This window comes from Cervus elaphus, chromosome 2, assembly GCF_910594005.1.
Source record: "Cervus elaphus chromosome 2, mCerEla1.1, whole genome shotgun sequence".
Lineage (NCBI taxonomy): Eukaryota > Metazoa > Chordata > Mammalia > Artiodactyla > Cervidae > Cervus > Cervus elaphus.
Window position 1 is genome coordinate 20944864 of NC_057816.1, and position 21240 is coordinate 20966103.

The 21240-nt window shown below is 45.8% G+C and overlaps 1 long non-coding RNA gene and 1 pseudogene across 1 annotated transcript; one reads left to right on the forward strand and one right to left on the reverse strand.

The window, feature by feature from the left end:
* Window positions 1-1101: 1101 nt before the first annotated feature.
* On the reverse strand, window positions 1102-5767 carry LOC122704898. The gene is made up of 4 exons (XR_006343977.1): window positions 5671-5767; window positions 3936-4102; window positions 3719-3815; window positions 1102-1496 (listed from the first exon to the last, which is right to left on the reverse strand). It is a non-coding gene; the product is annotated as an uncharacterized LOC122704898 (long non-coding RNA).
* On the forward strand, window positions 4916-5031 carry LOC122677495 (annotated as a pseudogene).
* Window positions 5768-21240: the final 15473 nt, after the last annotated feature.

Consider the following 21240-nt stretch of genomic DNA (forward strand, 5'->3'; position numbering starts at 1 on the left):
CTCATGGGGCGGCTTCACTTGCTGCTGGGCACAGGTCCTAGAGCGCAGGCGTGGGAGTTGTGGCACGTGGGCTTAGTTGTCCCAAGGCATGCGGAATCTTCCCAGACCCAGGATCAAACCCATGTCCCCTGCATTGGCAGGCGGATTCTTACTCACTGTGCCACCAGAGAAGTCCATGGACAGTCTTAACTGAAGGCAATGTCATGTTTCAGTTAGAGAACTGTGAACATAAAGGTGTGATTTCACTCCCCCCCATCGTGTTCCCAGGCCCCCAGAATTCTGTGGATGAGTCAGAGGTCAAGACTCCAGATTAAGAACCACTGCTTTAGGAACAGAACTAGAAACCTCTCTTTTTGCCCTGGTGGTAAGGGGTGTGCAGACCACTTCCAGACTGTGGAGCTCTGTGCCTGCTGGGGAATCTTGAGTGGCTCCTCAGCCCAGCTCTAAATAATCTGTCCTTGTGACCTACCTGGGCTTTAGGGCTTAGAGAATAAAATTGCAGAAGACCCAGTTAAAATTGATTTACAGGTCAATAATAGTATCTGTTTAGTATAAGTATATCCCATGCAATATTTGGGACATATTTATTGTATTATTTTTCCATTGCTATGCAACAAAGGTAGCAGCTTAAACAATACAAATTCATTAACTCCAAGTTCTGTGGGTCGGAACTCAGCCCATGTGACTCAGGTGGGTCCTTTACCTAGAGTCTCACAGGCTGCAATCAAGGTGTTGGTCAGGCTGCATTCCTTTCCACAAGCTCTGGGATGTATCCGCTCCTCCTCCTTTGAGTCTCTGAGTTCAGTTCCTTGTGGTTGAAAGATGGAGAATCTGGTTTCCTCGCTGGTTGTTAGCAGCGGGGTGCGATCAGCTCCTTGTTGTTCTTCAGTTGCTCCATTGTGTCCGACTGTTTGTGACCCCGTGAGCTGCAGCACCCCAGACTTTTCTGCCCTCTACTATCTCCTGGAGTTTGCTCAAACTTATGTCCATTGAGTCGAGGATGACATCCAACCATCTCATCCTCTGCCTACCCCTTCTCCTCCCCACCTCCATCTTTCCCAGCATCAGGGTCTTTTCCAATGAGCCAGCTCTTCCCATCAGGTGGCCAAAGTATTGAAGCTTCAGTTTCAGCATCAGTCCTTCCAGTGAATATTCAGGGTTGATATCCTTTAGGATTGACTGAGCCTTGCAGGCCATCAAAAAGACTGTGGTTTGTATCCTGGGTGAGAAGGGAAGACTGTGGAAGTTTCTGAGCAGAGGGCTACCATGATCTGCTTCAGGTATTAAATGGTCTTTGCAGCTACTCGGCGGTGGGCATGATGTGTGCCCAGAGCTGCCTGACAGGGTGTGGGATACACGGTCACTGCCCGGTACGGACTCCATCCACAGAGAACTACAGAGCTGGGGAGACACGGCAAGGCGGTGTGTCGAGCAACAAGAGCCGGGACTTTAAGACAGAACTCTGGATTTAAGTCTTCCCTCTTCTGCTCCTCAGCCTGGAAAGTTACCCAAATTCTCAGTTACTGCCGTGACCACATCTGACCACATCTGCCTGATGGGGTGATTTTGAAGCCTGGCTCATCACATAGTGCCAGAGCCAGAAAAATAGAATAGTGGCTATGCTATTATTGAATAATAATATGGGGTAGTTTTAAATTCTTCATTAAGGATCAGTTGGTAAAGAATCTGCCTGCAATGTGGGAGACCTGGGTTTGATCCCTGGGTCGGGAAGATTCCCTGAAGAAGGGAAAGGCTACCCACTCCAGTATTCTGGCCTGGAGAATTCCATGGACAGTCCATGGGGTCGCAAAGAGTCGGACACGACTGAGCGACTTTCACTTTCACAGAGGACGAAGATCATAGCTGATAGTCTGAGTGGGCCTCCTCAAGGCAGGGGAGATGCCTAACTACCAGAGGGATGGGGATCAGGAGGTAGAGGAAGGGACCTGGCAGAACCCAGGGGCCAGAGTAAGTGGTGGGTTCGTGGTCACAAAGACACACAGGGTGAGGTCAGCGGGACATTGCAGACGGAAGCTGGGAGAGGGGTAGGCTTGGGCAGGTGCAGGATCAAGTTGGTGGGAGGGCCTGACTCTGAAGAGTATGAACGGGCATTGTCTAATTGGAGGTGACAGGGAGCGGGAGAGGGACTGGATTTGGGGCTGGTGGGGAGGAAGGGAAGAGCACGACAGACCCACAGCCGGGCCGGAGGGGTTGGGATAGAGTGGGCCTTGGGCAGGTGTCCCAAGGCCCAGGATTGCAGGCAGAAGGAAGCAGACCTGTTTGTCCTGAAACCTGATCTTTCAAGCAGCTGTCCCCCTCAGCCTAATGGACCATAGGAGGGGGTGGGGGATGGACGGGCTGTCCCTTCCCAAGGCATCATTGCCACCAGCATCCCACCAACTCTCTGAGAGCACAGGCATCCCAGGAGAGTCACAAAGTGGGGTGACAGGGTCTCTGCCCTGCTGGGTGAGACAAGATGGTTGGATGGCCTCGACTCCATTGACATGAGTTTGAGCAAACTCCAGGAGACAGTGAAAGACAGAGAAGCCTGGCTTGCTGCAGTCCATGGGGTCGCGAAGAGTCGGACGCGACTGAGTGACTGAAAAACAGCCATCGCTGGGTGCGGCCCCCAGTTTTTCTCTCCCCACGTTCCCTGACCTGGGGTCTGTGCAGCCTCGTAGGGCTCCAGGCCAGTGATTTCCGACCGGGTCATCCCCAGTCTCCAAGTGTCCCTGGAAGCAGTCTTGGAGATTTGGGGGAGCTATTTTAGTGTTTATAGACATGTCTCACAGAAATCATACATTTTCTGTCATAAGGCTAATTCCTGTTCATCCTTCAGAAACCCAACTTAAATATCCCCACTCTGGGAAGCTTTCCTGACCTTTCACATGTCAGGTTCCCAGCAGGAACAGATGGCTCATTGCAACTGGGTAACTGAGAATTTAAGAAGGGACTACTGAAAAATCTATTGGCAGATATTGCATTGCTTATACGCAGACTCAAAAAAAAGAAAAAAGAAAAAAAAGATACAAATGGACTTATTTCCAAAACAGAAACAGACTCACAGCCTTAGAGAAGGAACTTATGGCTACCAGAAGGGAACATTCAGGGAGAGGGATAGACTGGGAGTTTGAGATGGACATGTACACACTGCTATATCTAAAACAGATAATCAAAAAGGACCTACTATATAGCACAGGGAATGCTGCTCAATATTCTATAATTACTTAAATGGGAAAAGAATTTGAGTAAGAATAGATGTATATGGTAAAAAAAAAAAAAAAAAAACTATTGGCAGGATTAAGGGACACGAATGACATCTCAAGAACTCACCCACCCGAGCCCTAAAGAGACAAGGGAAAGAGGCAGTAACCGGACCCCTGCAAGACCCGTTGTGACAGAAGGGGCTGCCTGGCAGGCTCTGTGGCCTTTGGAAGAGGTCACAGCCTCAGCCAGCCCATGGTGGCTGATCAGGGAGGCAGCTGACACTCTGCCCAGGCCAGGGGCTCCCATTGGCAGCACCCACCTGGAGGCTGGTGGAGAGCCACTGATACAGTCCTTCAGGTCAGACCTCGAGGTCCAGGGCTGGGCGATCCGGGAGTAATGTGGGTTTGGAGGGACTGGGGACAATATCCAGCCTACTTCTTGTGTTAGCTCGGGCTGCCATAATCAAATACCATAGACTGGATGGCTTAATAAATAGAAGCTCATTTCTCACCATTCTGGGTACTGGAAGTCCAAGATAAAGGTGCTGGTCAATCTGGTCCCTGGCGAGGACTTTCCTGCTGGCTTGTCGATGTCCTCACATGGCCTTTCTTCAATGCACACACATGGAGAGAGAGAGAGCTTTCCTTTATCTTCTTATAAGGGCACCGATCCCAGCCTCATGACCTCATCCAGCTCTAGTCACCTCCCAAAGTCCCACCTCCAAATACCTTCACGTTGGGAGCCGGTAGGGTTTCAACATATGCATCTGGGCGGACACAGGCATTCAGGCCACAGTACCTCCTCAGGGTGGTTCTGTACTGACTTACTGTGTGACTTCAGATGACTTACTTAGCTTCTGTGGGCCTCAGTTTCTTCATTTGTAAAAGTAGGGTACCTATGAAGATTTAAAAAGATATCAGGGGACACGTAGTTTTCAAGGTAGAAGCCCAGTGTGTTTCCGTTTGCTGGCAAAGCAATAAAGCTATCATTTCCCTGTTGGTGTTGCTCAGTCGCTAAGTCGTGTCTGACTTTTGTGACCTCATGGACTGTAGCATGCCAGACTCTTCTGTCCTCCACTGTCTCCTGGAGTTTGCTGAAATTCATGTTCTTTGACTCTGTGATTCTATCTAACCGTCTCATCCTCTGCCATTCCCTTCTCCCTTTGCCTTCAATCTTTCCCAGCATTAGGATCTTTCTCAGTGAGTCAGCTCTTCCCACCAGGTGGCCAAAGTATTGTAGCTTCAACTTCAGGAACAGTACTTCCGGTGAATCTCAGGGTTGATTTCCTTTAGGATTGACTGGTTTGATCTCCTTGCAGTCCAAGGAACTCTCAAGAGTCTTCTCCAGAACCACAATTCAAAAGCATCACTTCTTTGGTGCTCAGCCTTCTTTATGGAGCAACTTTCACATCTGTATATGACTACTGGAAAAACTATAGCTTGACTATACAGACCTTTGTCAGCAAAGTGATGTCTCTCCTTTTTAGTACATAGTCTAGATTTGTCATAGCTTTCCCTCCAAGGAACAAGTGTCTTTTAATTTCAGGGCTGCAGTCACCATTGCAGTGATTTTGGAGCCCAAGAAAATAAAATCTGTCACTGCCTCCACTTTTCCCCCAACTATTTGCCATAAATTGATGGGACTGGATGCCAGAAAAGAGAAAAGAAAGGACTTTCCTGATGGTTCAGTGGTTAAGAATCTGTCTTCCATCACTTCTCAGCCTTTTGGCTAAGATCAAGTGTAGCATCTGTTGTTATCATTTTAATATCTGATACATCCTCTATCCGAGGACAATATATTAAGTGGATTTTTGGAGCAGGCTTCGGGAGTTGATGATGGACAGGGAAGCCTGGCGTCCTGCAGTCCATGGGTTGCAAAGAGTCAGACACGACTGAGCAACTGAACTAAACTGAACTGGAGGAGGGAGTTGGAACAGGAGTTTGCTCCGTCCACTCCACACATCGACGTGGTATTGCAGTACTTCCAGGAATGGTGCACCCCCTCCAGGGAATTAAAAAAAAAATCTGTCTGCCAATGCAGGGGACATGAGTTTGATGGATTCCACACGCCTGGGGCAACTAAGCCCATACGCCCCAACTACTGAGTTTGAACTCTAGAGCCTGTGAGTTCCAACTACTGAGCCCACACACCAGAGAGCCTGTGCTCTCAAACAGGAGAAGCCACCGTAATGAGAAGCCCACGCACCACAACTAGAGAAAGCCCCGAGCAGCAACGAAGACCTAGCATGGCCAAAAATAAATAAATTTTTTAAAAAAGAAAAAACAATGAAAAAAAAGGAGGGGGAAAACAAAAACAGATATTGCACCTCCAGCCTGGACGGCCTTTTGAGCAGCCTGAGAAATCCCACCATTTTCCACTCTGGCCACCACCCTCCACCCCACCTCTTTTCTTTTCTCTACCAAGTGACATGGGATTACGCCATTCCTCTGCTCAAAGCCTCACCACAGCTTCTTATTTCACTTAGAACACAATGCAGCTTCCTTATGGGGCTGCGAAGTCCGCCACCATCTCACAGCTGTGCTTCCGTTCTCAGCCAGGACTGGAGTCCTCCCCCTTATCCCTGCCAGGTTTCAGATCTGAGCTTAAATGTCATTTCCTCAGAGGAGGCTTCCCAAAGCCCCCGAACTCCCTGTAATGTTCTCATGGTGGCTGTCCTTTCCCATCACAGCAGTGATTGCATCCGGGGAAAACATTTTGCAGCTCCTCATGGGATGGATTGGAGCTTCATCGTGACAGCAGGAAACTTGACTGGCTTCCCCACTGCTTAGTCCCCGGTGGCCCCGGTGCAGCTCTTTTCCAGCACATATTTGTTAGAGGAATAACAAAGTAAAAGGTCTTTCCTGGAATGCCAGCAAGCTCTCTGGGGAGACAAAGACTGACACAGAAAACTGTTCCGCACAACGCAGGATAATTTGTGTCTAGCCCATCTCCAGAGAGCCTGGCCCTCACCCTTGAGGCTTCAGGAATTCAGAGAAAGGAGGAAAGGGTATTAGCTACCTCGTGAAGACTCGGCTTGAGGTCACTCCTTCCAGGGAGATGGAAGACAGCAGGAAAAGTCACATTTGTCATGTGTCCACAATGTGCCAGAAACGTATCACACAACATCTCTTTAAATCTTCAGTTAGATCTTCCAGTTTTGCAAATAAGGAACCTGAGGCCCAGAGAGGTTAAATAAGTCACCCAAAGTCACACACCAAGTCAGTGGCAGAGCCAGGATATCAAATGAGGCAGGCCAGATGTCAAAGCTTGCATTTTTGCAACCAGGCTTAGGACAGGAAGGGAGGTGGTAAGAATTTACTCAGATTAAGTGGGCAGTGGTTCAAATGGGGCTTATGACAGAATAGCATCTAAACTATGGTAATTCTGAAAGCTGGGCTCGTTCTGATGCCGAGCCCAGATCTTAAATGTTATCAGGTACATGTGGGTTCTGAAGGGTCCAACAACAAAGAGGACAGCTAGACCCACCCAGAGCAGCTGCAGGCCTCAGAGATGGCCCAGAATTGGACAAGCCCTGGAATGAGGGTCTGGGCAGCGCTCCCAGCATCTGACCTTGGAAGGCGGCTGCAGAGCTGTGGTTTGGGAGGTTTTCCTTCCTCAGCTAAGACCCACCGGAGCCTGTTATAAAGACCCAGGTAAGGGAGCTAGGTGGTGCGGGGCGGGCAGTTCCATCTTGATAAGGTGGGGGAGGAGAGGGAGGGGTCATTCCTGCCAGGCTGACCTCAGCGGGGTAATGTGATCAGCCTGTCATGGTTCTGAGCCCTGATTTGGGAAGAACAAAGAGGCCAGGCCCCTCTGCCTCCTCTAGCCCAGGAATGCAGCTGGGGCCAGGCCGTGACCAATCAGGAATGCAGGTTGGGAGTGCGGCACGAATGCAGTTTGTACAGCCAGGCGTTCCTGCCGCGATGGGAGCGGGCTCACAAAGCCGGTGGACAGGCCCCGCGCTTCCAGCTTTGATATCCCAGCCCTGCCTCCGGGGAGCCCCGCATCCCGGAGCTGTCTGGCCCCACTGCCCCATGGTGACCCTTTGCGGTGGTGGGGGGGGGCAGAGAGTGAAAAGTCCAGATGCAGACACCCCAGCCCTAACAGCGCTCCCAGGTGCTTGCATCTCCTTGTCCATCTCCATCGATCTCAGGAAGTCTGAGAAATAGGCCCTGGGGAAGGGGGGCGGGGAGGGGGAGCTCGGCTGAGCCTTCTGCCTGCTCCTCAAGGGTTTGAGAGATGGATGCATAGACAGACAGACAGATGTCCCACAGGAGAGGCTGCCAGGCCTCTGCATCCGCTGCTAAAGATAGGTCCTAGAAGCCTCTTGAGGCCACCCTTTCCAGGGAGATAAATAATGTTGGGGTTGGAGGAGGGGTTGCTGACCCCTGGGCTGACGGTTGAATCCCTTCTGCATTCCACAGCTCTTCACCTCTCCCTGGCAGCCCAGTTCCACCAGTGTGGGGTCCTCTGGGCCTACCCTTCTCTGCCCTCCCAATTATCCTCTGCCCCCTCCCCTCCTGCGCTTCCTCTCTTCCTGGGTATTAGCAACCGCAGTGCTTCACCCTTCACAAAGCACATCCATATACACTAGATCATCTGATCCTGAGAACCCTACAAAGTAGGTGCTCTTGCCCTCATTTTATGCAGGTAGGGAAGAAGGAACAGAGGAGGAAGGAGTTCTGGACGCAAGAGGTTTAAGGATATGAGAGGGAGTACTCATATGGATGATCCAGTTGCCTTAAGGGACGGCAGGAGTGGAAATGCAGAAGCTACCATGGAGCCAGTGGTTAAAGGAGCCCACAGTGTGGGGACCAGGAGCTTGAAGCTTTCTCTCCCCAGTGTCTGGAGCTCTGGCAGCACCTAGTAAATGCTCGCTGACTGATTGAGTGTGCCCAGGGTTCTCTTGATCTCCCTGCCTTATACTTGCTCTTATGAAAAGACCTGAAAGCTACACTGACATGTAAGTAACTGATGATAGTTTTCAAATGATGCCCCTCAAAGGAGTCTGTTCTTGTGTCACAGATGCCATCCCAGTGAGCAGACCCTGGAGACTCTGCAATGGGAAGACCCAAGAGATAAGGACAGAGGAGAAGAGGGCTTGCCAAAGCTTCAGGGGCTCCCAGCTGGCAGTGGTGGTGGGGGGCGGGGGGTCAGAGAGACTTTGATGGAGCAGAAAGGAAGCCTGGGAGGAGTTCTGGTGTCCCCTCTGAAGTCCCCCTCTCAGAGTTGCAGAAAGTAAGAGGCTGGGGGACCTTAGAAATGATCTAGACCTTTGGTTAAAAAGAAAGAAAGCAGGAACTTCCCTGGTGGTCCAGTGGTCAAGACTTTGTACTTTCACTGCAAGGGGCACAGGTTCGACCCCGGTCAGGGAACTAATATCCCACATACCATGTATTCCGACCAAAATAAATAAATGAAATCTATACCATGGCCAAAATGCCCTATATTTTTTTTAAAAAGGAAGGAAGGAAATCTTCCTTATTTCTCACGCTCTGTGTATTGGTTTCATTCATTCAAGCCCCCTGGTAGCTCCTGGGTTTTTGGCATCCAGGTTTCCTAACCAGAAAGAAAATAAGGCTGCTCTCTCCTGGAGGAGGTTGGTGTGCAGGATCCTGGGAATGGACTCCACTCTGGTCCAGTTTGAGGGACGCTCACCACCCTAGGACCCTGGAAGCAGCATGACCCTGCATATATTTGGACAACAGGTTAAAGGATGGAAAAGGAGGGAACGGTTCCCCGAGACAGAGGGTCATCACGTAACTATCCTCCGTGTGAACCCTGAGCTGGACGTTCACCCTGTATCAAGTCCACTACAAAGCAATCTCATTATGGCATTTAGACACATTCTGTTGTCTACTGACAGGAAAATAGGTGAATAAATTATGGTACCTCTCACAGAATGCTATGCAGCTGTTAAAAAGATTGTAGAAGAGCTGTACATCTTTAGATGGAAAATATCCATAACATATTAAATAAAACATGTTTCAGAACAGTCTGTATATAGTATTTATGTATAACAAAGCTATATATATATATATTTAAATTTTACTTTTAAAAAGTTGGAAAAACTTTGTACCAAACTGTCAAATAGGATGACCTCTATATATGTACATACTTTAAAAAATTCTTTTAACAAAGGTATATATTGTTGTTGTTGTTGTTTAGTTGCTAACTTGTGTCCAATTCTTGAGTGACCCCATGGACTATAGCCTGCCAGGCTCCTCTGTCCATGGATTTCCCAGGCAAGAATACTGGAGTGGCTTGCCATTTCCTTTTCCAAAAGATCTTCCTGACCCAATCCCGACCCAATCCATGTCTCCTGCATTGGCAGGCAGATTCTTTACCACTGAGCCACCTGGGAAGCCCAAAGGTATGCATTGCTTTTGTAATAAAAAAATAAAAAATGAATATACTCAGGAAGGAAAAGGCCCAATGCTCATAGTCTGCAGGTAAGGAACATGGAGGACAAAGTAATTAAATGACTTGCACAAAATCACAAAAAAATAAGAGCCTAATGTTCAAACTGCCTAGGAGGTGGCCTTCTTTCAATATCTGTCCAGTCTAGCAGCAATGGACGGAGGTGGTGGGAACCCACGGGGATCCAGTCCAGACGGCACCAGGGGCGGGCCCAAGCGCAAGGCGGGGAGCCTGACATGGAGGAACAGAGTGGGTGTGGATTCTATAACTTGCTGACGCTGTCAGCTTTTGCCCACCGCCCCTCCTCTGCCAGCAAACAGTGGCCCGGGGACACATGTTTACATCTGAATAACAGGAATGGATTAACCCAGTGTCTTGCTGGAGAGGGGGAAGCCTGGGTCTCCAGGAACATGAAAGGAACTCAGTGGCTCCAGGGATAATGAGAAATGAAGAGGCTCAGGTCTGAATCAATTAGAGTCTCTATCTGAAATGTAAACCAGGTTCCTGCCCAAATGCCGCTTTCCCTCATCCTGGTCCTGGAGTCCCAGAGGAAGAACCAGAGAACAATGCAGCCTTTGGAGTGGCTGCCTTTCAGAGGCCATGGCTGTCTATCCATGGAGGCCCCGGCCCACATGGGGAGCGGGGGCAGCTCAGCCTGCCCTCCTCCGTGCTCCTGGATTCCGCTGACACTAATCCCTCAGCTGCCAGGGTTGCCCGTGCTGACTCCCAACTCCAGAGCCTGTGCCCGGCACTGGGGGACAGACAAAAAGATCTGGGGGCCCCGCTAGGCATCAGATGCTCAGGCCCTAATGGCAGCAGAAGCCCTCAGCCCTGATCCCCATGGCTGGGCATCTCCCCACTGCCTCTGCCCCTTTCCCACATTCACAGTGCTCAGACTTACAATGTCTGACCAGGCTAACGTGGTCTGAGGTCTCCACCAGCCCTCTTTCTCCAAGTACCCTCTGAGTGTCCACATCAGAAGCTTCCCTCCTGACCACTCCCACGATCCTCTCTCTTTATTGTCTCACTTTCTCTGAAATCAAGGATGAGAGGAATTCCAGTTCTAGCATTTTCTGGCTGTATCACCTTACAGCACCTAGGAACATTTTCTTCGTGAGCCTTTCTGGGCTTCGGTTTCTCATGATATAAAATGAGGATCAAGGCGAGGAGTCCATGAGTAAGTCATGTATAGAAAGAAAGCTGAGTCCATAGGAGATCTTTTTCTCCCGCCCCTCTGTGGCTCATCCCTACAGCCAGTGAAGGGAATTAACATGATCTGCTAGAGGACAGGGGAGTAGATGCATAGAGAGACCCCTGGGGAGCTGGGATCAGGAGAAGGTGTTTCCTGGGAGCGGAGGCAGAGATTCTGGTTGACAACGACCCCGTAGACCAGTCACCCCAAAGAAGAGGGGGCGGCTGGATGGTCTGTTGCCAGGGCTCTCCACAGAGGAGATCAATATCTCAGTCACCAGATGTTGGGAAAGAAGAACGCAGGAGAATGGCAGCGGTCTTCAAGCACATGCAGTAACCACAAGATGAGGCAAGCGGACATCAAACCTGATCATAGCTGACGTATAGAATCACGAGGGTTCCCCACGTGTGACCTGGAGCAGGGACTTCTCGACCGTCTGCTTTGTGAGGGGAGTGAGACAGCTGCCTGAGGGCAGTGTGTGTGTGTGTGTGTGTGTGTGTGTGGTTTTAGGTCTGGACTCCGAGGAGGACTTCTTGTAGCCCTGCCAAGCCCCACTTTTACATATTAGGCTTCTGAGCCCAAGACGTGTTGGAAAACTCCCCTGGGAGCAGGAAACGAGGCAAAGTGATGAGACAAGAAGTTTGTGCACGAGAAAGGTTCATGGAGAAGGAAATAACCTAAGAAGAATGAAAACAAAATGGTCGGTAGGTTTGGTGGGCAGAAGAAAGGATGATCAAAAATACAGACAAGGAGGCTCTGGGAAAATTAAGGCCAGCCTGGGTACCACGTACCATGTGACCTTGGCCAGGGCTCTTCTCCACCTCAGTTTCCCTATTTGCAAAGGAGGATAGAAATGCTTTTCTTACAGGGCTTGCATGTGGGTTGAATGAGCAAATAAACAAAGACACGCAAGTTATTAACAGAAGGGTTGGGACATGGAGAGGAGCATGGTGAAGAAAAAAGGCAGAGCCAGAGAGAGACAGAGGAAGGTCCAGTCACAGGGCGGGGGGACACACATGGAGACTCGGAAATCTCAGGTGGTTCCTGGGAACCAAAATCCCCCACCCAGGGGTCTATCTCCAGAACACACACACACACAGACACACACACATGTGACTTCTTGTGGGGATAGTCCTTCTGTTTTCTCTTCCCTAGTGCGTTTTTTGTTTTCTGAATACTCACTACTTGGAGACACTGTGTTGAGAACTTCACGTCTTATATTATGTAATCTGCAAGACAGCCCTGAAAGGTAGATAGGTGCTAAGGCAGAGAGAAGTTAGTTACAAAGCTGGTTGAGGTGAAGCCAAAAATTAAGGGACCCTCACGTTTTCATAGTGACCCAACTAGTATATGGTTACTGTTCGTAAGCTTAAAATAGTATCTGACAGATCATAAAAGCTGAATAATTGTCTTATCATCTTCACCATCATTATCATCACTATGGCTGTGTCTCGGCAGGCAGGATAGAAAAGTGGAGATCATATCCAAGCATAGGCTTCAACTCCTGGTTAAAGAAGGCAGATTGAACACATTAACTTCATTCCTTAACTTCCTTAACTTCATTCCTCTTCAAATCCCACTAAAACAAAGATTAAAGGAAACAAATAAACAAACAAAAGTATAAACCCACAAAGACATGGGAAAGGAGACAATAGCAACACAATTTTGGAGGCTAGAAAGCACATGTAATAAATACCACATTAATAAGTGGAAACGGTCTAAGCAAGATGGAGAAAGTTAAATCCTAACTCAGACATGAACACTGCAAATTGTATCTCAGAACTTCCAAAGACTCAGGAATTAGTGATATAAGATAATTCTAGAAAGCAGAGGGGCAAAGTTAGCACTGAGAACAAGGAGATTAAAAGTTGGCTCAAGCACCTCTCTGGTGGTCCAGTGATTGGGAATCCACACGCCAATGCAGGGGACATGGGTTTGATCCCTGTTCCGGGAAGATCCCACAGGCTGTGGAGCAACTAAGCCCATGTACCACAACTCCTGGTTAAAGATGACCAGTCACATGACCCACACTGGGTCACATGTGGGTCACTGAAGCCACACGCCTAGGTTCCGTGGTCCTCAAGAGAGAAGTCATCGCAATGCGAAGCCCGTGCACTGCAACTAGCAAGTAGCCCCCTCTTGCTGCAACTAGGGAAAACCCATGCACAGCAATAAGACCCAGTGCAGCCAAAAATAAATTATTTTTCTGAACGTCAGCTCATAGAAAAATTTTTGTTCAAAAAGCCGACGAGACCCAGATACTTTCCCTTACTCTACATTCCCATCCCTAGCACAGACTGGACCTCTCTAGAGAAGAGGAGATCAAACAGATAGTTTCTAGACTGAGGCATATCATGCACAATGAGAGGTACATGAACACATGGGAATTAAGTGCCAGTTTACAGACTGAATGTGGAGACCACCAGTCTTTTTCCCATAAATGGTGAAAGCCAGGCTTATACTCTCCAGGGAGGAGACCAAATAAAGTTTTTCTGAGAAATATTATCAGATGACATTGAGAGTTTTCCAAAGGGAGACTTACTTCCCTGGTGGCCTAGTGGTGAAAACTCTGTGCTTCCAATACAGAGGGTGCAGGTTCAATCTCTGGTCAGGGAACTAAATCCCACATGCTGCAGGTAGAGTTTGCACGCCACAGCTAGAAATTTTGCATGCTGCAATAAAGACTGAAGATCCCATGTGCTGCGAGAGCTGGCACAGCCAAGTAAATAAATAAATATTTTTAAAAATTAAAAAAAAAAGAAAATGAGATGGATAAAATACCTAAGAAGTTTCAGCATTTGAGATAAATGAGAAGCAACACTCAATGTGGGAAGAGTTTGGACTAAATAAGTGACAAACACATAGAAAACGAAACAACTAAACAAACAAACCAAAATGATTTTTAACACTAAGAGAAAAATTTAGCAGAAAAAGGAAAACAATCATTATGTACTTATGACTTGGCTGTGAATAGTGTTTATATATTCATAATAAGGTAAATATTGAATGTTGATCTAACCCAAAACATGATCCAGTTATATTGGGAAAAGACAGACTGAGTGGGTCAGAAAACGTGTGTGGGTGTGTGACCAGGGCAGGGGGATTTGGTCAAAGACAGATGAATCCTTTTCTTCCATAATGGGGAATAAAGCAATGCCTACGTTAAAGTTTTTAAGAAATGCCTAACATTGAAAAATTAAAAGTAGTGGTATAATCTTGCTACTTAACAATATGAAAGTAAAGAATCAGTTAAAAGGAGTTGAAGAAGGAACTGGCTGGAACAGGGACTCTGCTCTATTTCTTACCAAGCCTTGCAGAACTCTTGGTATGTTTAAATTATGTGCCAGGAAAATTTTATTAAAAAAAAAAAACATGATAAAGAACAGAAGTAAGAGCAAGAGGTGGAGGAAAAGAAGAACTCAGAAGGATCCAGTAAAGACTGGGTTCTGTTGTATTTGGGGCAAATGATTTAAATTATTTAATTTATCTGATTTCCTCCTCAAAAAATGAGAATAATAATCCATAACTGACAGTGTTCTTTTTGTCTCTGGTATATAGTAATTAATATTATTGGAACCACAGACAGAGTCATCAAAGAATTAACCCTTGTTTTCCTGTCTGGACAATGGAGATCATCACCTGCCTCATTAAGCTGTTGAGAGATTAAATGAAGTAACTAAGGTCAACCACAAATGCTTTGGAACCAGGCAGGACAGGACTTTGGTCACATATCCAGCCTGGTGCCTAGCGGTGATGCTGTTGTGTACAGAGGGCTTACTCCTTGAGGAGCTCCATACATGGGCTTATCCCTCATCTTCCCAGGCAGGATGTCCCAATCACCAGAACAGCCGGGTATGCTGTTCAAACAGACAAACACCAACCATCATAATGCATGTGAGTAATCACATCTGGGCAGGGTGGAACAGACCAGAAAGACAGTGCAAGTCATTCATATACAGTTTGTCCACTTCCGAAAAAGATTAGTGATGAAGCTGCAAGAATAACCCAGGACTTAAAGATGAGAATCTGGGGACTTCCCTGGTGGTGCAGTGGTTAAGACTTTGTGCTTCCACTGTAGAGGGTGTGGGTTCAATTCCTAGTCAGAGAACTAATATCCCACATGCCTCATGGCACCTCCGAGAAACTTGAAACAAAAAAAGACAAAGAATCTGGCTTCAGATCTCTAGTTCACCCCATTAACTGTAGCCTACCAAGCTTCTCTGTCCATGAGATTTCCCAGGCAAGAATACTGGAGTGGGTTGCCATTTCCTTCTCCAAGGGATCAGAAGTAGAAGTAATAGTAGTGGTAATATACACACAGAAAATAAGACTTAAAATAGAAGTAAAACCCCCAAAACCATATAGGGAGGAAGAGGAAAACAAAAACTTATTTAGTTTAGTTAGTTTAGTCCTAGACTTCCTGGCAAATAAACAAAAATTTAAAACACTGTGATTCTCATTGATAAAAAGCAAATGAAAATAGGACACCTCTTTCTGGGGCTAAATTCAAAGTAATTTGTCCTATCCTGGAAAAGAATCCCAATGACCCAGAATGAATAACATTGTACAGAATTCTTATGATAACTTCTTATGATAATCCTCAATTAAAATTGATATCAAGACATTAAAACAGTGTTTAATGGAAGCATTTCTCTGGGAACAACACTTCTGAAGTCTAGAATGTCTTCTCATGGTGAAAATCACAGTTTCTTTTCACCACGCTTTTAACAGAAACAAGGCTGGCAGATTTCTAATCCTCATGACAGCCCAGAAGGTAGATGTTATTTCAACATTACCCTCTTTTTACAAATGAGAAACAGAAAGGATGGGCAATTTTGCCAAAGCTACACAGCCAGAGGTGGTGGAATCACCATAAGGTTCAATCTCTTTCCATTAAACCAGACCATCTTAAACTTAATACCTGGATTAGTTTTATGATGTGATTGACCATCACACCCTTTAACCAGTCTTCAAATACCAGTGGTTTCACCGGGCTTGTCTTCAACTGGACCTTAGTTCAAGATTCAGTTCCCACATAACTATCCAGGGCTCAAATATCCTCTTCTAATTGAAAGGAGACCCTACAGGTTCTTCTCAGCTTTCATCTTATACAACTTTTTTTTTTTTGTAAGCATTTGATGATATGGAACATTCTTTCTGTTATAGCAATAAAATGAAACACATTGCATTCAATAAAATTGTGCACTCTTTCTTCTTAGCAAGTCATAGTTTTGTGTTTCCTGGGCAATATTTTACTTGGGGAGCATCTGGAGTTTTCAAGCACATCCACTCCACATGAATGACTGGTTTTTTCCCTGTGGTTATGAGGAATCTGTCAAAGCCAATGTAGGTTGTTTGAGGTTTCCACCAGCTCCTCATTGGCCTTGACTCAGTGGACAGAAAATGGATCACAGAAGAAAAAGATGGGTTTCCCTGAAGTCTCAGCGGGTAGAGAATCCGCTTGCAATGCAGGAGACACAGAAGATGTGGGTTCCATCCCTGGCTTGGGAAGAGCCCCTGGAGGAGGAAAATGGCAACCCACTCCAGTATTCTTACCTGAAAAATTCTATGAACAGAGGAGCCTGGCGGGCTACAGTCCATGGGGTCACAAGAGTTGGGCATGACTGAGCAACCCAGCACTCATGTAAGAACAGGACAAATCCCTAGCTGTCAACATTCATACTAATCTAATTTTGGGCACCACCATGAATATCAAAGTTCTCAGGAATCAGAGCTAATAACAGTTTAGAACATTCTGAACCACAACACCATTTTGATTTCTTTTTCTTTTTTCTCTTTTGTCCTTCCGCACATTTTAAATTTAAAACTTTAGTATGATTTTTTTTTATTTAATTTTTTTTTTTTTTGGCCACACCATGCAGAATGCAGGATCCTAGCTCCCCAGCTAGGGATCTAATCTGCAGTGGAAACTTGAAGTCTTAACCCCTGGATTGCCAGCGATGTTCCTTAAATTTAAAACTTTAAAAAGTAAACCCCAATAATCTGCTCTAGGATTATCTATGGATGAATATTCTTGCTTTAAAAATAGGAGGGGAAGGAGTCCTCTGACTACAGATTTGATAGGCTTTCTGTTTGCCACAATCTAGGAGTAGATATATCAAAGGGACCAAGGGTCCTAGAATACCATGCTGAGTGACTCACTGCTGTTCTATAACAGAATTACTATCTGGGGCAGATTTGTTGTCATTCAGTCACTAAGTCATGTCTGACTTTTCAACACCATGACCTGCAGCGCGCCAGGCTTCCCTGTCCTTCACTATCTCCTGGAGTTTGCTCAAATTCATGTCCATTGAGTCAGTGACGCTATCCAACCATCTTATCCTCTGTTGACCCCTTCTCCTCCTGCCTTCAATCTTTCCCAGCATCAGGTTCTTGTCTAGTGACCTGGCTCTTCCCATCAGGTGGCCAAAGTATTGGAGCTTCAGCTTCAGTATCAGTACTCCCAAAGGATATTCAGGGTTGATTTCCTTTAGGATTGATTGGTTTGATCTCCTTGCAGTCCAAGGGAGTCAGGAGTCTTCTCTAGCACCACAATTTGAAAGCATCAATTCTTGGACGCTCAGTCTTCTTTATGGTTCAACTCTCGCATCTGTACATATCATCCTCCAAAATTGAACTGTATCACCTAGGATAATCCCACAGATCAATCAGCCTAGCAATTTAGGAGTACATTTATAATTAATTTCCTTCTAGAGTAAGAACATTGCTCCAGGCTAGATCTCCTAAGGGAGCATTTTTGAGATTTTTTTCTATTATATGACTGAGTACAGTGATTAATGGCAACATTCCCCTCTGGACATTGTCAAGACCCAAATAATTTTGATCATTCTTTATGGCCATGGGTTTCAAATGAAATTTATATATCCGGAGGGAAATAGGCGACATGCCATGGGAACCTATAAAATTGCGGGATAAATACACTCATTTTCTGAGAGTATCCTTTTCATAAAGACATACAGTGAAACTTTAGTGAATCGTGTGAGTAACTGAACAGATAGTAATTTGTTAGATGCAATTATAGAGTATAAAAATAGTTTCATGAAATTTTAAGATAAAGTGTGAAACTTTAAAAGGATTTCATACTAGTGATAAGCTACCTGTCTCTGACTTCTCAGGGTACACAGATCTTTCACTGATCTTGGGAAATGGTCACTCAAAATGAATCCACTTAGAATGAGGACCAAAACTATTTCATAGTAAATAGCAGGGGGAAAGGGTAGATTCAAATTTTACATTGAAAATTATGCAAAAAATGTGAAAAGTAAGTTCATTTTACCCCATATTTAATAAAATGTTACGTTCTAATTGCAACCATGCAGTATTTTAAAAAAAAAAAAGCAAATTTTTTTTGTTTTTTTTTAAGCGAATCTTCACTTTGGGAAGATTTCTGACGGGATATAACATGGCCTGAGACATCACTTTCCCTTTTGACTTTCACAGCAAGATCATAAATAAAGTTATGTTTCTCAAGGGAATTAAATCCTTTGTTATTCAAAAATTATCTTTCAGGGACTTCCCTGGTGGTCCACTGACTAAGACTCTAAGCTCATAACGCAGCGGGCCCAGGTTTAATCCTTGGTCAGGGAGCTAGATACCACATGCTGCAACCAAGAAGTTTGCAGGCCACATTTGAAGATCTCACTTGTTGCAACTAAGACCTGGTGCAGCCAAATAAATAAATAAATGTTTTTTTAAAAACTTCTATTGCAGAGCACCTATCAAGTTAATAATTTTGTCAGTTTTCTCTGTAATTATGAGTGACCTGTGGTCTTCTCAGGGCTTTGCATGAGTTTCAGTGGTTTATCCAACACCACTTTCATTGACTTCATAAAATCCCTGCATTTTGTGCCAGACTTGCCATTGTCTTTGCCTTTTGGGGTCAGATACTCACCACATCTACCACTCAGACCACCAGGCAGGCTTGTGAACACGGATGTAGATGCAGCTGTGGGGGATGAAGAGATGAATGCTAGGTTTAGGAGGGAGGCTGCTTATATGAGTGGTCCATTCATTAGAGGACATGTTCACATTATAATGACACTTGTCTCCCCTACATAGCCTCAAAACTATGTAGGGACTCAGACAGAAACATTAAAAAAATAAAGAACCCAGTGCACATGCCTTTCAATAAAGGCTGCTCTGAAGAGAAAGGTAGGGTAATTTCTACAGTGTGGAACTTTGGAAATTCACTGACCACTTGTTCATGGACTATAACAAAATAAGATGTGTGTCTAAGGAAAAATCCATAGAAACTTTTACTTGTGGGTGCTCCTCCAGCCTTTCTGTGTGACTCTCCATGCAGGTGAGAGTCCTGGTTAGACACCTTAAAAACAACATCAAACTTGTAACCTGCTCAACTGGTTTCCATGCTTACGGATCTAGTCCCATTCTTCAACAAAGAACGTCATCGCTCCAGGGTCTCTTTATGGAATATAATATTGAACTACCTGCCATCTGGCATCTTTGAAAGGTGACACTTATGGAAGATTGTCTGAGAAATACTGAATTTATCCATTTCTTCAAATGTTAAAATTTCTATCTTTTTCAAGTGGAGATGCCAGTTCTGGTCTATGCTGTATCTACCGCTGCAATTTGAGACAAGTCTAAGCAAATTTGGCAAAACTGGTGAGACAAACTGTCTAGAAATCTATTTTGGTGTGAAGGACCAAGGCACCTCCCAGGAAATAGTCCTAAGGAAAAAGAGAGGAAGTCGGGTTTGACCTCGTCACAAAGCTCCGTATCACAAAGGTGAAGAGAGAGGACTTCTGAATCCACCCTGTCGGGCCAGGAGGAACAATCATGTGTACAATATTCTTTGGGTTGGCCCCTGCTTTGTCTGGGCCTAAGAAATGAAAAGAGGTAGCTTCATGTAAAAAGTAAAAGAGTTGTTTTCATTAAAATTTTGGTCCATATCAGGACTGCATTGTGTTGGTGGATCTCTAATGAGATATGATGTGATGGAGAGAAAGACATTTTCTCCTTTTCAGTGGGGGGCCTACTGAGAGCTCCGTCTCACCTTGAACTTGAAGGGAAAGAGGTCAATGTCCAGCAGACTATGATGCTGAACAGGTCAGGTGTTCCCTGTGACCTTGCTGGGAACCAGCAGAAAAGGCAGTGGACCTGGGACTTAGGACAAACTGTTCCCAGAAGAGGTGGCACTGCCCAGCTGACTGGACTAGCTTGAGAGGACATGCAAAACGCTCCCTGGGTTCTTTTAGGAATAATTATGGGAAGACTTTGTAGAGAACTAGAAGTCCTGCATCAGCGGGTCTGAACAAGAGCCAGGAGGATGTAGACCGTTTTTGCTGAGTGTCACCACGTGTCCCCCAGGGCGGATGTCACAGAGCAGGATGGTGTAGCGGATGCTGTCAGCCCCCTCCCATACCTCCTTGACTACTTCAAGGCCCGCTGGCCCACAAGTCCCTGGCAGCATCTGCATCTCTTTGCCTAAAGGCTTTCTCTGCCTCCTTGAGCTTGCTCTGTTCCACCTGCCTGGTAGGCTGAAAATGCCTGGGGATTAATGCTTCTAGGAGCAGCCTTCAACCAATGACTGATGAGAGTTGGTATACAAATGCCCCAGCTCCTTCCCCACCCAGGTAGGATAACTCTGAGGCTGTTTAACAAGCCCCACATTTCCAATGGGAAGGTTTTAATCTACTTTTGTAGCAACTAACTTGATCATACATCTTTTGCAGGGCTTCTTTTCCTTCTCTGGCTCACTTGCCCACCCACTACCACTGTTACTGGGATTGTATCTCAAGTAAATGACATGCATTTGAATCCTTTTCTTAAGGTCTATTCCTAGAGGAACCCAAACTAAGACAGATGGGTTACACTTGGAGCCAACTAAAGCAACACAAAGCTACTCTTTCAGGTTGCTTTATCTTGAATATTCATCGACCTGCTTTTTTTTTTTTTTTTGGCCACACTGAGTCTTGGGGGATCTCAGGCTCCCCACAAGGATTGAACCTGAGCCATGGCAGCAAAAGCCTGGAATCTTAACCATCTAGGCCACCAGGGGACTCCCCATCAGTGTGTTTTTACAGAGGTGCATTTTAATGTTAATGCCTTTAGTTTTTATTGACTATGCCCAGAAGCTGCCACAGGAGTCCAATACCTTCGGGAGCCAGCTAAAGATGTTACACAACACTTCCTATATGACATTCATTGTGAGAATTACTTCTAAAATTTTAAGATGGAAAGGGTTTTTGCTTAGCCTGAGAAGCTGGTATCATCCCTGCATTCTGATAAGGAGAGCTAGATACTAGAGCTAGATACTCTCTCTCCCTTATAGGAAATTCAGAAGTCAATTTGGAGTTCAGTTATAGTAAATATATAGAACTTTATCACCTGCATCTATATACTTCTCTTCCCTAGTCTGGATGTCAGTTAAGGTATGT